Source organism: Bombina bombina, chromosome 5 (assembly GCF_027579735.1).
Source record: "Bombina bombina isolate aBomBom1 chromosome 5, aBomBom1.pri, whole genome shotgun sequence".
Lineage (NCBI taxonomy): Eukaryota > Metazoa > Chordata > Amphibia > Anura > Bombinatoridae > Bombina > Bombina bombina.
This window is the reverse complement of record NC_069503.1, coordinates 436,381,509-436,397,867: the sequence shown is the minus strand read 5'-3', so window position 1 is coordinate 436,397,867 and position 16,359 is coordinate 436,381,509. Positions and strand designations below refer to the sequence as shown.

Genomic DNA, 16,359 nt, shown 5'->3' with positions numbered 1-16,359 from the left:
TCCCTGTGTGGAACAGCCATGGATTTTAGTGACGGTTGCTAAAATCATTTTCCTCATACAAACAGAAATCTTCATCTCTTTTCTGTTTCTGAGTAAATAGTACATACCAGCACTATTTCAAAATAACAAACTCTTGATTGAATAATAAAAACTACAGTTAAACACTAAAAAACTCTAAGCCATCTCCGTGGAGATGTTGCCTGTACAACGGCAAAGAGAATGACTGGGGTAGGCGGAGCCTAGGAGGGATCATGTGACCAGCTTTGCTGGGCTCTTTGCCATTTCCTGTTGGGGAAGAGAATATCCCACAAGTAAGGATGACGCCGTGGACCGGACACACCTATGTTGGAGAAATGAGGTTTACCAATCTAGACCCACAAGCGGTCTCCTTTGTTTTAGATTACCTTCTGTTGTTATGATTATTGCACAGGTTTAGGAGGTCCACAAATGGCCTCATGAGCAATCCAGAAGGACTACAATATAGTTGGCATTCTATTTAAGTATTATTTTTTTCCCCTCAGATTTTCTTATGACATTGAACAGTAAGAAATAATTTCTGTATTTATTTTGCCTTTATTAATGACTTTAATTTCCTTAATGTATGTTGTGTAATGTAAATTTTTACAGCTCCATATTGTTTGTAAGCCTCGAAGTGAACCTCAATAAAAACATGTCTGTGTATAGAAAGTGATTCAATAAAGAGATCTGATTTTACCTGCAAGCTCAACCCATTTGAAGGGACAGTGTACACCAATTTCTCTTGTTAAGTGTATCCAGTCCACGGATCATCCATTACTTGTGGGATATTCTCCTTCCCAACAGGAAGTTGCAAGAGGATCACCCACAGCAGAGCTGCTATATAGCTCCTCCCCTCACTGCCATATCCAGTCATTCTCTTGCAACTCTCAACAAAGATGGACGTAGTAAGAGGAGAGTGTTGTATTATAGTTAGTTTTTTAACTTCAATCAAAAGTTTGTTATTTTTAAATGGTACCGGAGTGTACTGTTTCATCTCAGGGAGCATTAGAAGAAGAATCTGCCTGTGATTTCTATGATCTTAGCAGAAGTAACTAAGATCCATTGCTGTTCTCACATATTCTGAGGAGTGAGGTAACTTCAGAGAGGGAATGGCGTGCAGGTTTTCCTGCAATAAGGTATGTGCAGTTAATATTTTTCTAGGGAGGGAATTTGCTAGAAAATGCTGCTGATACCGGATTAATGTAAGTAAAGCCTTAAATGCAGTGATAGCGACTGGTATCAGGCTTATTAATAGAGATACATTTTCTTTTATAAAAGTGTAATATAAAACGTTTGCTGGCATGTTTAATCGTTTTTATATATGTTTGGTGACAAAACTTATTGGAGCCTAGTTTTTTTCCACATGGCTGGTTTGATTTTTGCCTAGAAACAGTTCCTGAGGCTTTCCACTGTTGCAATATGAGTGGGAAGGGCCTATTTTAGTGCTTTTCTGTGCAGCTAAAAATACTGACAGAGACATTCAGCTTCTTCCTGCATGATCCAGGACATCTCTGAAGGGCTCAAAAGGCTTCAAAGTCGTGTTTGAGGAGGGTAACAATCACAGTAGACTGTGGCAGTTGTTGTGACTGTGTTTAAAAAACGTTTTTGTCATTTATTATTCTGCTTTTGTTATTAAGGGGTTAATCATCCATTTGCAAGTGGGTGCAATGTTCTGCTGACTTGTTACATACACTGTAAAAATTTTGTTAGTGTAACTGCCTTTTTTCACTGTTATTTCAAATTTTGTCAAAATTTGTTTCTCTTAAAGGCACAGTAACGTTTTTTTATATTGCTTGTTAACTTGCTTTAAAGTGTTTTCCAAGCTTGCTAGTCTCATTGCTAGTCTGTACAAACATGTCTGAAACAGAGGATACTTGTTCATTATGTTTAAAAGCCATGGTGGAGCATGTATTGATTTCACCTTAAACAGTAAAGATCAGTCTTTATCTATAAAAGAATTGTCACCAGAGGGGTCTGTCGAGGGGGAAGTTATGCCGACTAACTCTCCCCACGTGTCGGACCCTTCGCCTCCCGCTCAAGGGACGCACGCTAATATGGCGCCAAGTACATCAGGGACGCCCATAGCGATTACTTTGCAGGACATGGCTGCAATCATGAATAAATACCCTGTCAGAAGTATTATCCAGATTGCCTGAATTGAGAGGCAAGCGCGATAGCTCTGGGGTTAGACGAGATACAGAGCGCGTAAATGCTGTAAGAGCCATGTCTGATACTGCGTCACAATATGCAGAACCTGAGGACGGAGAGCTTCAGTCTGTGGGTGATGTCTCTGAATCGGGGGGACCTGATTCAGAGATTTCTAATTTTAAATTTAAGCTTGAGAACCTCCGTGTATTGCTTGGGGAGGTATTAGCTGCTCTGAATGACTGTGACATAATTGCAGTGCCAGAGAAATTGTGTAGGCTGGATAAATACTATGCAGTGCCGGTGAGTACTGATGTTTTTCCAATACCTAAAAGGCTTACAGAAATTATTAGTAAGGAGTGGGATAGGCCCGGTGTGCCCTTTTCCTCACCTCCTATATTTAGAAAAATGTTTCCAATAGATGCCACTACACGGGACTTATGGCAGACTGTCCCTAAGGTGGAGGGAGCAGTTTCTACTTTAGCAAAGCGTACCACTATCCCGGTTGAGGACAGTTGTGCTTTTTCAGATCTAATGGATAAAAAATTAGAGGGTTACTTTAAGAAAATGTATATTCAACAAGGTTTTATTTTACAGCCCCTTGCATGCATTGCGCCTGTCACTGCTGCGGCGGCATTCTGGTTTGAGGCCCTGGAAGAGGCCATCCATACAGCTCCATTGACTGAAATTGTTGACAAGCTTAGAACTCTTAAGCTAGCTAACTCATTTGTTTCTGATGCCATTGTTCATTTGACTAAACTAACGGCTAAGAATTCCGGATTTGCCATCCAGGCGCGTAGGGCGCTATGGCTCAAATCCTGGTCAGCTGATGTGACTTCAAAGTCTAAATTACTCAACATTCCTTTCAAGGGGCAGACCTTATTCGGGCCTGGTTTGAAATAAATTATTGCTGACATTACTGGAGGTAAGGGTCATACCCTTCCTCAGGACAGGGCCAAATCAAAGGCCAAACAGTCTAATTTTCGTGCCTTTCGAAATTTCAAGGCAGGTGCAGCATCAACTTCCTCTGCTTCAAAACAAGAGGGAACTTTTGCTCAATCCAAGCAGGCCTGGAAACCTAACCAGTCCTGGAACAAGGGCAAGCAGGCCAGAAAGCCTGCTGCTGCCTCTAAGACAGCATGAAGGAGTGGCCCCCTATCCGACAACGGATCTAGTAGGGGGCAGACTCTCTCTCTTCGCCCAGGCGTGGGCAAGAGATGTTCAGGATCCCTGGGCGTTGGAGATCATATCTCAGGGATATCTTCTGGACTTCAAAGCTTCTCCTCCACAAGGGAGATTTCACCTTTCAAGATTATCTGCAAACCAGATAAAGAAAGAGGCATTCCTAAGCTGCGTACAAGATCTCCTTGTAATGGGAGTGATCCATCCAGTTCCGCGAACGAAACAAGGACAGGGATTTTATTCAAATCTGTTTGTGGTTCCCAAAAAAGAGGGAACCTTCAGACCAATTTTGGATTTAAAGATCCTAAACAAATTCCTCAGAGTTCCGTCATTCAAGATGGAAACTATTCGAACCATTTTACCCATGATCCAAGAGGGTCAGTACATGACCACAGTGGACTTAAAGGATGCCTACCTTCACATTCCGATTCACAAGAATCATCATCAGTTCCTGAGGTTTGCCTTTCTAGACAGGCATTACCAATTTGTAGCTCTTCCATTCGGGTTGGCTACAGCCCCAAGAATTTTTACAAAGGTTCTGGGCTCACTTCTGGCGGTCCTAAGACCGCGAGGCATAGCGGTGGCTCCTTACCTGGACGATATCCTGATACAGGCGTCAAGCTTTCAAATTGCCAAATCTCATACAGAGATAGTTCTGGCATTCCTGAGGTCGCATGGGTGGAAAGTGAACGAAGAAAAGAGTTCTCTATCTCCTCTCACGAGGGTTTCCTTCCTAGGGACTCTAATAGATTCTGTAGAAATGAAAATTTACCTGACGGAGTCCAGGTTATCAAAACTTCTAAATGCTTGCCGTGTTCTTCACTCCATTCCGCGCCCCACGGTGGCTCAGTGCATGGAAGTAATCGGCTTAATGGTAGCGGCGATGGACATAGTGCCATTCGTGTGCCTGCATCTCAGACCGCTGCAATTATGCATGCTCAGTCAGTGGAATGGGGATTACACAGATTTGTCCCCTCTACTAAATCTGGATCAGGAAACCAGAAATTCTCTTCTCTGGTGGTTATCTCGGGCCCATCTGTCCAAGGGTATGACCTTTCGCAGACCAGATTGGACAATTGTAACAACAGATGCCAGCCTTCTAGGTTGGGGTGCAGTCTGGAACTCCCTGAAGGCTCAGGGTTCATGGACTCAGGAGGAGAAACTCCTCCCAATAAATATTCTGGAGTTAAGAGCAATATTCAATGCTCTTCTGGCTTGGCCTCAGCTAGCAACACTGAGGTTCATCAGATTTCAGTCGGACAACATCACGACTGTGGCTTACATCAACCATCAAGGGGGAACCAGGACTTCCCTAGCGATGTCAGAAGTCTCCAAGATAATTCGCTGGGCAGAGACTCACTCTTGCCACCTGTCAGCGATCCGTATCCCAGGCGTAGAGAACTGGGAGGCGGATTTTCTAAGTCGTCAGACTTTTCATCCGGGGGAATGGGAACTCCATCCGGAGGTGTTTGCTCAATTGGTTCTCCGTTGGGGCAAACCAGAATTGGATCTCATGGCGTCTCGCCAGAACGCCAAGCTTCCTTGTTACGGATCCAGGTCCAGGGACCCAGAAGCGGCACTGATAGATGCTCTAGCAGCGCCTTGGTTCTTCAACCTGGCTTATGTGTTTCCACCGTTTCCTCTGCTCCCTCGTCTGATTGCCAAAATCAAACAGGAAAGAGCATCAATGATATTGATAGCGCCTGCGTGGCCACGCAGGACCTGGTATGCAGACCTAGTGGACATGTCATCCTTTCCACCATGGACTCTGCCTCTGAGACAAGACCTTCTAATACAAGGTCCTTTCAATCATCCGAATCTACTTTCTCTGAGACTGACTGCATGGAGATTGAACGCTTGATCCTATCAAAGCGTGGCTTCTCCGAGTCAGTAATTGATACCTTAATACAGGCACGAAAGCCTGTCAACAGGAAAATTTACCACAAGATATGGCGTAAATATCTTCATTGGTGTGAATCCAAGAATTACTCATGGAGTAGGGTTAGGATTCCTAGGATATTGTCCTTCCTCCAAGAGGGTTTGGACAAAAGATTTCTGCTCTCTATTCTTTTACACAAGCGTCTGGCAGAAGTTTCAGACGTTCAGGCATTTTGTCAGGATTTAGTTAGAATTAAGCCTGTGTTTAAACCTGTTGCTCCTCCATGGAGCTTAAACTTGGTTCTTAAAGTTCTTCAAGGGGTTCCGTTTGAACCCCTTCATTCTATTGATATCAAACTTCTTTCATGGAAAGTTCTTTTTCTGATGGCTATTTCCTCGGCTCGAAGAGTCTCGGAGTTATCTGCCTTACATTGTGATTCTCCTTATCTGATCTTTCATTCAGATAAAGTTGTTCTGCGTACAAAACCTGGGTTTTTACCTAAGGTAGTTTCTAACAAGAATATCAATCAAGAGATTGTTGTTCCATCATTATGTCCTAATCCTTCTTCAAGGAAGGAACGTCTTTTGCATAATCTAGACGTAGTCCGTGCCTTGAAGTTTTACTTACAGGCTACTAAAGATTTTCGCCAAACATCTAACCTGTTTGTTGTTTACTCTGGACAGAGGAGAGGTCAGAAGGCCTCGGCAACCTCTCTTTCTTTTTGGCTTCGGAGTATAATCCGTTTAGCCTATGAGACTGCTGGACAGCAGCCTCCTGAAAGGATTACAGCTCGTTCTACTAGAGCTGTGGCTTCCACCTGGGCCTTTAAAAATGAGGCCTCCGTTGAACAGATTTGCAAGGCTGCAACTTGGTCTTCCCTTCATACTTTTTCCAAATTTTACAAATTTGATACTTTTGCTTCTTCGGAGGCTGTTTTTGGGAGAAAGGTTCTACAGGCAGTGGTTCCTTCTGTTTAAGTTCCTGCCTTGTCCCTCCCATCATCCGTGTACTTTAGCTTTGGTATTGGTATCCCACAAGTAATGGATTTTTCGGACTGGATACACTTAAAGGGACACTGTACCCAAATTTTTTCTTTCGTGATTCAGATAGAGCATGAAATTTTAAGCAACTTTCTAATTTACTCCTATTATCAAATGTTCTTTTTTCTCTTGGTATCTTTATTTGAAATGCAAGAATCTAAGTTTAGATGCCGGCCCATTTTTGCTGAACAACCTGGGTTGTCCTTGCTGATTGGTGGAAAAAATTCATCCACCAATCAAAAAGTGCTGTCCAGAGTTCTTAACCCAAAAAAGCTTAGATGGCTTTTATTTCAAATACAGATAGCAAGAGAACGAAGAAAAAATGATAATAGGAGTAAATTAGAAAGTTGCTTAAAATTGCATGCACTATCTGAATCACAAAAGAAACAAATTGGGTTCAGTGTCCCTTTAACAAGAGAAAACATAATTTATGCTTACCTGATAAATTTATTTCTCTTGTAGTGTATCCAGTCCACGGCCCGTTCTGTCCTTTTCAGGCAGGTCTAAATTTTAATTAAACTACAGTCACCACTGCACCCTATGGTTTCTCCTTTCTCGGCTTGTTTCAGTCGAATGACTGGATATGGCAGTGAGGGGAGGAGCTATATAGCAGCTCTGCTGTGGGTGATCCTCTTGCAACTTCCTGTTGGGAAGGAGAATATCCCACAAGTAATGGATGATCCGTGGACTGGATGCACTACAAGAGAAATAAATTTATCAGGTAAGCATAAATTATGTTTTTCATATAACTGCATGTAATAGACACTACTATAAAGAAGAATATGCACGGATATTGAGATTAAAATCTAGTATAAAACCTTTTAAAAACTTACTTAGAAGCTCCCAGTTTAGCACTGTTGATGATGTTAGGTTGGGACACCCACTGAAAGAAGCTGGGAAAACAAGAAGAGCAGACCCTCCCCTCCTCCCCCTTCCCATATGAAAAGACAGATAACATAAACAGGAGCCAGTAGAAGTCTGTAAACACATGTATGCATTTGACACTGTGGGGCTTGGTTCGGGAAATCATCACAATGTTATTAAAATATAAGCAAAACTATACATTGTTACAAAAACACTCCCAGATGGGCTATATAAATTTAACCAATGGAATTTATTGCTTCTGTCCAGGTATTTTATGATCTGTGCACTGATTATACTGTGTTAATATGTTGGAGCTTAACCACTATGGCTTTGCTATAGCTCCTCCGGAGTAATATACTGAACTGAGTTTCTAGGAGTTTTGCCCCACTCTACCCTATTATCATGTAATAGTAAATGGTTACTAAAAGTTAGGGAGGCACTTTACAAATCTAATATGCGGATTGGCACGATAGAGCTTATTCCTGGGACTGTTGCAAAAAGTTAATCAGTGATAGTTGAGATCTTCTCTGGATGGTTGAGAGTTACGAAACCTGTGTCTACCTTAAGCGTTTAAAACATATAAGAGTATAGGATCTCTTACCAATTAAATGTATGAGAGGATAATGTATTCCTAAGTATTTGCAGTGAAAAACTGAGGGGAGAAGGGTTGTTTCATGACGCTGTTCCTTTGCATCACTAAGAACATATAAGATAAGCGATTCCAGTTCACACCCTTAGCATGTCCTATTAATGGACGATTACAAAGGGTGGGAGGGGCGGTAAGGCGTCCCACACTTGGATTGGCTCATTACGGTTAGTTGGATGTTTAAAAGGCTGTAATACCCGCATTTTCGGCTTGTCAGTGATTGTTTTAAAGTATTTTTTCGTTGTGACACCCCTGGCACCTAAAACCCTGACGTATCCAGTTATTGGCAGGAAACAAGGGGTTTTTAGACAATTTCATTTATGATGGTGGGTTGTGATTGCAGGTATTCCTGCGTTTTTTTTTTTTTTTTTTTATATATATTTATTTATTTTCACAAATCAAGTGTACACATAACACATATGCATCATTTTCTGCCGCGCAGGGCAGGATATAACATATTGTAGAACAAAACAGAGCATTTAACATCGCAAAATTGAATCATTTTGGCAAATTGCAAGCCCCCTTGTAAAAAGGATACTGTACACTTATCTGCGTCACCCACTCGTATACTTTTCCATTTTCCTATATTTTTCTCGGACTTGCACAGTTTTTAAGTATTAACTATTGTACAACGACCTAATTCAAAATACGGTCTAACGAATGCCCCTAATGCCCATGAACAGAAAATCACATAAATGAAATATCTTACAATTCTTCTGAAACAATACCTATATTGACACCAAAAGAAAAAATTATTTGAAGGCTGTGTCTCTTTTAAGACCAGTAAGATGAAAACATTTAGCTTGTAAATTAGATCCAGCTTAGTTTGGCAAGACCCTGCATTACTCGATTCTGGCATAACTAACTTCCAAAAAACTTAAAATTGCAGCGGTTGCTGTATAGGACAAACAAAACAAAACGAAGAAGGGAAGAAAGAAGAGAGAGAGAAAAAGAAAGAAAAAAAAAAAGAAGAGAAAATGTTCCTCCCCCGACCATATTCACTCCCTTTCCTCTTCTCCCGTGTTATACCATATTCGGGGAAAATGACCAGCTAATACCTGTAATTGCATATATGTGGTTTCCCTAAAAGGTTTAACCAGCCTAACTTGCGCTTCCGATGGGAGAGATAAAATAAATGATCCCCATTGCCTAAAGAATCTGGCTAGCCTTTCTTCTGAAAAGTCTTGCAAGTTCCACTGTTCTTGTGTAAAGTGAATCAACAGTACATTTTTAAGGTCCTTTAACTTAGGTGCTACTTTAGCCTTCCAAGCTCTCAATATTATATTTCGGCCAAGAAATATAATCAAATTAATTAATTTGAGATTTCTAGGAACAATGTGTGGATTCACTAAAAAAAATATCTGCCTTGCTTGGAAATGGAAATCTATCTTGAGAGAGGACTGAATCCAATGCTCTACCCTGCGCCAGAATTGAACAATCATGGGACAGCTCCAAAAACAATGTAATATATCAGCACTCTGAGAGGAACATTTAGGGCACAACATCTGTATCTTGTACCACTTAGTCAGCCTAGTTGGAGTCAAATACGTCATAAAGGCTAATTTAATTTGGGTCTCTCTCCAAGTCGTCAGTACCCAGCTTTTTCCAATTGTTTTGAAAGTGTTCTCAATGACCTGACTGTTCACCTCAGGGAAAAACCTGTTCCATTTTGCAGCTATAAACTCTCTTTGAAGACTAGAAGATCCCTGATTCAAAAAATTGTAAAATGGTGATATCGAGTGTAGGCCGCTTTGGAAGTTATTAATTTTAGCTTGGAGTACCGAAAGAGCCCACTCAATTCCGTATTTTTGCTTTAACTCCACAAAAAAATGTCTTAACTGCAAATAAGCATAGAAATCCTTATTCTCAAGCCCAAATACATGTATTAGATCAGAAAAGGTTAAAGGCACACGGTTGTCATCTAACAATTGAACGATAAATACCAAACCTTTAGATGCCCATACCCTAAACACTTTATCAGACAGACCTGGTGCGAAATTAGGGTTGCCTGTAATGGGAAGATATTTGGAAACATAGGGTGAACAATCCGCAAGAGCACAACATTCTTGCCAAGCTAGAATGATGTACCTATAAGTACTGAGTGAAAAAAGTGAAGATGGAAGTGTATTCATCGGGCAATGTAAGATAGCATCCAACCGAAAAGGCGCCACCAAAGCTGTCTCCCAGAATATTGGAGAGACCTGATCACAACGAGTTAGCCAATCAACCGCTACCTTCAACCGCGCTGCCAAGCTATAAAGTTGTATATTAGGGAGAGATAAACCCGCCGCTTCCTTATTACACATGAAACGTGCGGTAGAGATACGCGTTCTGGCACCTTTCCAGATTAGGTTAGAACATGCCCTATTATAGTTTTTTATATCTCTGTTGTGGATAGGAATTGGCAAGTTTTGTATGAGATAGAATAATTTGGGAAACAAAATGGTTTTTATGAGTGTAACCCTAGCAGTTAGGGAAATAGGTAGATTCCTCCATCCTTCCATCTTGTCTATACAATTTGAAAAACATTTACCAAAATGTAGCTTATACCACTCATCTGGATTCGCGCTTAATTTAATACCAAGATAAGATATCTGTATGGTTTCGTTAAAAGGATGTTTGATATAGCAATCTTTCCTATTGAGCCATAAAAGTTCGGATTTAGTAAGGTTGATTTTATAACCTGAAATAGCACCGTACGTTTCGATTGCTTCAAGTAAACAAGGAAGGGTCTGTTCAATATTACTCAGACCTAAAAGTATGTCATCCGCATACATTAATAGTATTAGTTTCTGGTCTCCAACCCGAATCCCCTCCAATTCTTGTCGAAGTAAAATTGCTAAAGGCTCCAATGATATATTAAACAACAGCGGAGATAAAGGGCATCCCTGCCGCGTACCCCGCTGTAAAACCAACCGTTGAGAAATCTGCCCATTAATAAGTAAAGATGAAGTAGGAGTCGAATATATTAGCTGTATAAATTTATGGAAGTGTCCTGTAAGACCAAATTGTTCTAAAGAATAGAATAAATGTCTCCATGCAATGCGATCAAACGCCTTTTCTGCGTCTAGTGTTAGTAAGGCTAGGTCCACCGTGTCCCTATGTCTCGTTGTTCTATATTTATTCCAGAAAAAATCTATCAGGGTCATAACCTTTCGTATATTCCTAGAAGGATTTCTCCCTGCCATGAAACCTGCTTGATTTTCATGAATAATTGAACCCAGATGTAGTTTTATTCTGTTTGCTAAAATAGATGTTAGTAATTTATAGTCCGTATTTAATACGGAGATTGGTCTATATGATTCTGGAAGATCAGGTTCTTTGCTTTTTTTAGGGATTAAGGATATGACCGCTGCTGCAAAATATGGTGAGCATTTGTTGTTCCTAATGAAATACAGGTTAAACAATTTTTCTAATGCTAAAGTAATATGTGGTTGAAGAATCCTATAAAACTCAATAGGAAGACAATCAGGTCTCGCTGCTTTATTTGATTTGGCAGACTTAATAGCTGCCACTATCTCTTCCGTACTGATCGGTTTATTTATCTCAGCCAAATTTTCTGAGGAGATTTTTGGAATCTGGATTTTATCCCAGAATGCTATCTGTTTCTCTATCGAGTAGTCTTCGGCTCTGTAAAGATCACTAAAATAGTCGTAGAAGATCTTGGTAATGTCTGTGTTGTTGGTATACCTAACTGTGTTTGAGCTAACAGCTGTTATGGTGTTCCTATGATTTTTTTTAGTGAGCCTAGCCAAAAATTTGGCAGATCTGCCCACAAAACCTCCGCATAAGGCCTTTTGCTTCTGAATATCTAACGCAGTTTTTTGTTTGAAAAATATATCTCGAGCCGTTTTAGCGTCTATGTACTTTCGCCATTTATCCCTCGTGAGATCATTCAGGTATAGCCTATACGCATTTTTTACTTGATTATTCAGTTGGGTTTCTTGCTGTTTAACTCTTTTCTTGAGTTTGCACATGTAGGCTTTAATGTTACCTCTTATTACAGCTTTGGCAGCTTCCCAATATACCTCTGGTTTATTTCTATAGTCTTTATTAATATTTTCATAATCTCTCCATTGGTTGATCAGCCAATTCTGAAAATTGATGTTATTCATTAAATATTTGGGGAAGAAAATATTTTGATTAGTAGTATCTGGACACTGCTGTATATTGAGTGATAATGTGATTACCGCATGATCTGAGATTATCTCTTTTATGTCAGCTTCCCACTCTAAGCCCGCCATCGATTCTGCCATCAAAACAAGGTCTATCCTAGACAAAGATTGCTGCCCTTTTGCTAGGCATGTGAAGGCTCTTGAGTCAGGGTTTTGAACACGCCAAGTGTCTATTAACCCAAGTTGCTTAAGAATTTTTTTTAGAATATGAGTCTTTCTATCGCGAGTTACCTTATGATCTTTACTTGCCCTATCCAGGATAGGGTCTGCTGTTAAATTAAAGTCCCCCGCCACTATAAGATTCTGACCTGTAAATTTGAGGAGGTGTAAAACCATCTTGTCCCAGAATGCCTTATCCGTTTTGTTTGGCCCATATATGTTGCATAGAACAAAGTGTGTTTTGTTAATCGTAATTTCTGCAATTATATATCGCCCTTCCTGATCTATAATTGAAGAGTTTATTTTATACTCTAAATTTTTATTTAAAAGAATAGCTACTCCTCTTTTACGGGCGTTAAATGGCGCCTCAATTACTTCCCCTACCCAATTACTTTGAAGTTTCCCCATTTCGGAGTTTTTCAGGTGCGTCTCTTGCAGAAAGGCAAGATCCGGTTTTAATTTAGCTAAATGTTTTATTATAGTCTTTCTTTTTATTGGGGAGTTTATGCCCCCCACATTCCAGGACGCCAACTTAAGCATGTCTAACATATGTCCACACAAAATTGGACGAATGTCTCGGACTTAAATTCACAGTCAGGCGGCCAAAGCGATTGTGCAGGAGGAAGTGTGGTCGGGGGAAAAAGGGGTATGGGGGAGGGGAAGGAACAGCAGAGAGGAAGAAAGAGAGAGAAAAAAAAAAGAAAAGAAAACATCCAAACATATGTACAATTTTATAACATAATGACTTAAAAATCCACTGTCTAACATTCTTAATTTTGTTTAAAGACTTCCCAAGACATTTTCATTACCTACTACTAATCACGCTATGTCCATTTTTTTACATAAAGACCTGGCTTCCTCACTGTTGTTTGCCACATATGAAACCCCTGCCTTATTAACTAGAAGTCTTGCTGGGTAAACCAGTCTAACACTGCACTCTGCTTTGCTAAATTTGTCGAAGAAGGGGGACATTTCTCTGCGTTTGGCCCTAGTTTCCGCGGAAAAGTCTTGAAAGATTGAAATTCTGTGGGAATTGATAACCAAGGAATTAAGCTTTCTATAGTGGCTCAAATATAAGACTTTATCCTGATAGTTGACAAACTTAAAAATTACGGGCCTTGTTTTAGATGAAATATTATTTTCACTGAGTGTCCCTATTCTATGGGCTCTTTCTATCAAGAATGGTGTAGGAGGAGGGGGAATCAAGAGCGCCTGAGGAAGTGTGACAGAGACAAATTTTAAAACATCTTGAAAATCAGCCGTTTCAGGAAGGCCAATCACTCTTAAGTTGTTCCGTCTTGACCTATCTTCGAGGTCTTCCACTCGTGCTTGTAATTGAGTGATGGCCTTATCCTGGACGGCCGATGCCGAACTCACAGCATTTACTCTGTCTTCTAGGTCAGAAACCCTTGTCTCGACCTCCTCCATTCGAGCATTGAATTGTCTAATCTCATTAGAAAGGTTAAGAATCTCAGCTTTAATTTCCTGTTTGACTACGTCTAAATGTGGAGCCATCATTTTTGCCACTTCCGCAGCAAATTCAGACATATCATTAAACAAATTCATAGCATTACGGTCTTGTGAGGTGTCATGAGGTAGTTCTGAATTTTTGGAATTCCCTCGCTTCTCATTGTGTTTCGGGGGCATACTAGGAGAGGCACTTTTTTGTTGAGAGATGAACCTCTCCATTCAATACAATATATGTGAGATATACACAACTTATAATTATAAAAAAAAAAAAAAAAAGGCTGTGTAAATTTGTCAGTGACAGGCCGCCAAAGAGGCAGTCTGGTGGAGAGTGCAAACTATCAATCCTAATGCACTTATTGTGAGGGAAAAAAAAAAAAAAAGTGTTACACTTAGTGCTCCTTAGTGAACTTAAAAAAGGGGTGCAATTTATCAATCCCAGTGCACTTATTGTGCAAAAAAAAAAAGAGAAAAAAGGGAATCGCTGATCCCAATGTGTATATAGGGGCTGAAATCAGCCCGTTAGTGAAAAATATCAATATCAATCGCAGTGCACTTATTGTGCAAAAAAAAAACAAAAACAAAAAAACACGGAAAAGGGAATCACTGGTCCCAATGTGTGTATAGGGGCTGAAATCAGCCGGTTGGTGAAAAAAAAAAAAAAAGGTGAAAACTATCAATCCCAGTGCACTTATTGAGCGAAAAAAAAAATCAGAGAGAGCAACACTTGTATCTCGAATCTTTATGAGTTGCCTCTAAATTAACTTCAGCACCTCTGTTTCCAAATTTAAAGCCACAAAGCTTACTATAACCAACTCTAATTTAAATTAATTGCTGTTATTCAGGTATAGAGGATTTATAGAACTCATTATTTGACAAAATATATATCCTTTACAAGTTATTCTCTAAATACAAGTTTTCTGGTTCCAAACAGTGGTATTTACTAGCCTTATATCAAAAGAAGTTTCATGCCTAGGATAAAACTAATGTTTCAATCACTGTATATATATACCTACACATTAAATATTTATATCACTAGGCGCCCATTCAATTTTAAAGAACTGTTGTATTATATAAGTATAGGCGCCTCTCAAAAAGGACATATATGTTGATTGCAACCTGTACTTTGTCACCTTTTATACATTGGCCTTAGAAAGCCCTAGACATCCTACAGTACAAGTCTCGTTTGATTTTATTGCAAAATAGGTATTAGGAATAGCGAAAGTCCAGATACCAAGCCCTGCTTCAATAAAAGAGTGTGATAAACAAAAAATTCCGTCTGAGGTCAATAGCCTCTCACTCCAATTGCTTAAGGTGGTAATAACCCAAATTTAGACACCCTTAGGTGTAGCACTTACATGTCTTCTGGGTTAATTCTGAGGAATTATACACACGTTTCAGTGGTATCCACAAAGAGAGTTATACAGCCAAGTGAAGAGTGGGCCCTTTCTGATACTTCTTTCCTCTTTGGTGTTCCGTCTGTAGCCCAGTAAAGGAACAAACCACGGCAGCCCTCAATGGCGTGTAATACCTTCTGCTAGATCAGTCTCCGCGGCAGCAACTGTTGAATCAAATTAGGTCTTTGCCAGCTTGATGTCTGCAGTCCTCTTGTGTAGTGTGTCTAACACCTCAAAATAGGCTGCAGCAATTTGCGGCAGGTAGTGGGGGAATGGAAGGGCTCTACGTCCTCAGACAGTTGGCGCGGCGCCAGCAGGAGGTAGGAGTGTCGGCTTCCCGTTACTCGATTGGTTCACACTGCAGCAGCCGGGAACACACCTTCACCTCCAAGATAGCAAAGTCTGTAGCGTGCCTGAGGATCCTTCTGCTTTAAGGGGCGATAAACCCCGGCGGGTTAACTCACCACATCCGAAGGAGAGTCAAATTCCTTGTGGGTTTCAATCTTGTAACAGCGGACACCACGATTCTCCAACCGGTTATCCACTCACACCGCACTTAGGCGCCATAGGTCAGTGTCACTTTATACAAATGCCACCTTTTTCTTATCTCCCACCTTCAAACCATGCAGTTTCAGGTTTTCCGCTATAGTGCAGACAATTACAGGGGGAGAGATGTGCAGCAGACCAGACTCAATGCGGTTTTCGGAACCCTGGGTTGTGATGCTTGGACAGTTAGACAGTGTGCCCTTGGCGAGAGAGCAATTTCAGCCTAGTAGTGACTTCTAGCCCGAGATCCCCTGATCGGGTGCCGGGTCTAATCCCAGTAGACCAAGGCACAATTCGGAAGGCTGGAGTTTGTAGATTCCCTAGAATAGAAACCGGGACCGACGGAGCCGACAGCAGCTACCTGCCAGCTACCTGCATGCTCCGCCCCTCAGCCGGAAGATTCCTGCGGTTTTAAATGTGTGAATATTATTAAAGGTTAAGTTTTAGCCAGAATGTACTATTACGTTTGAGGGTGAGTGCTATAAGCCCCTATCTTTTGTTCTATCTTGTCTATGGGAGGACTTTGGTTTCTATTACAGTGGGGTAGCACTGGACTCTTTAGGTCAATTTCCTCAGTAATATACTTGTCATAGTGCCAGCTATCTAGTGTACAATGTCCCTTTAAATAGGTTGTGGTTTCAAAGCACAAAACCAGCTATTTCATATAAACAAATAAACATGAAAATGCAATTTATCATACATTTTATACCCTGCAGCTGGTAGAACAAGTCATTGGACATACATTAAAGGAAAAACATTTTTACAGTACATTTAAGTGCTAGCACATTTTTGTCATGCTAGGCTGTGTTGTAGTTTAGTGTCGGTACTATTGGGTGTGAGA

General features: G+C 40.5%; 1 protein-coding gene across 4 annotated transcripts in view; it reads left to right on the top strand.

Annotated features, from left to right (window-relative positions):
* The window catches only part of DNAJC13 (DnaJ heat shock protein family (Hsp40) member C13), a 709,325-nt gene that overhangs the window by 459,328 nt on the left and 233,638 nt on the right, over positions 1–16,359 (top strand). The window lies entirely within an intron of this gene.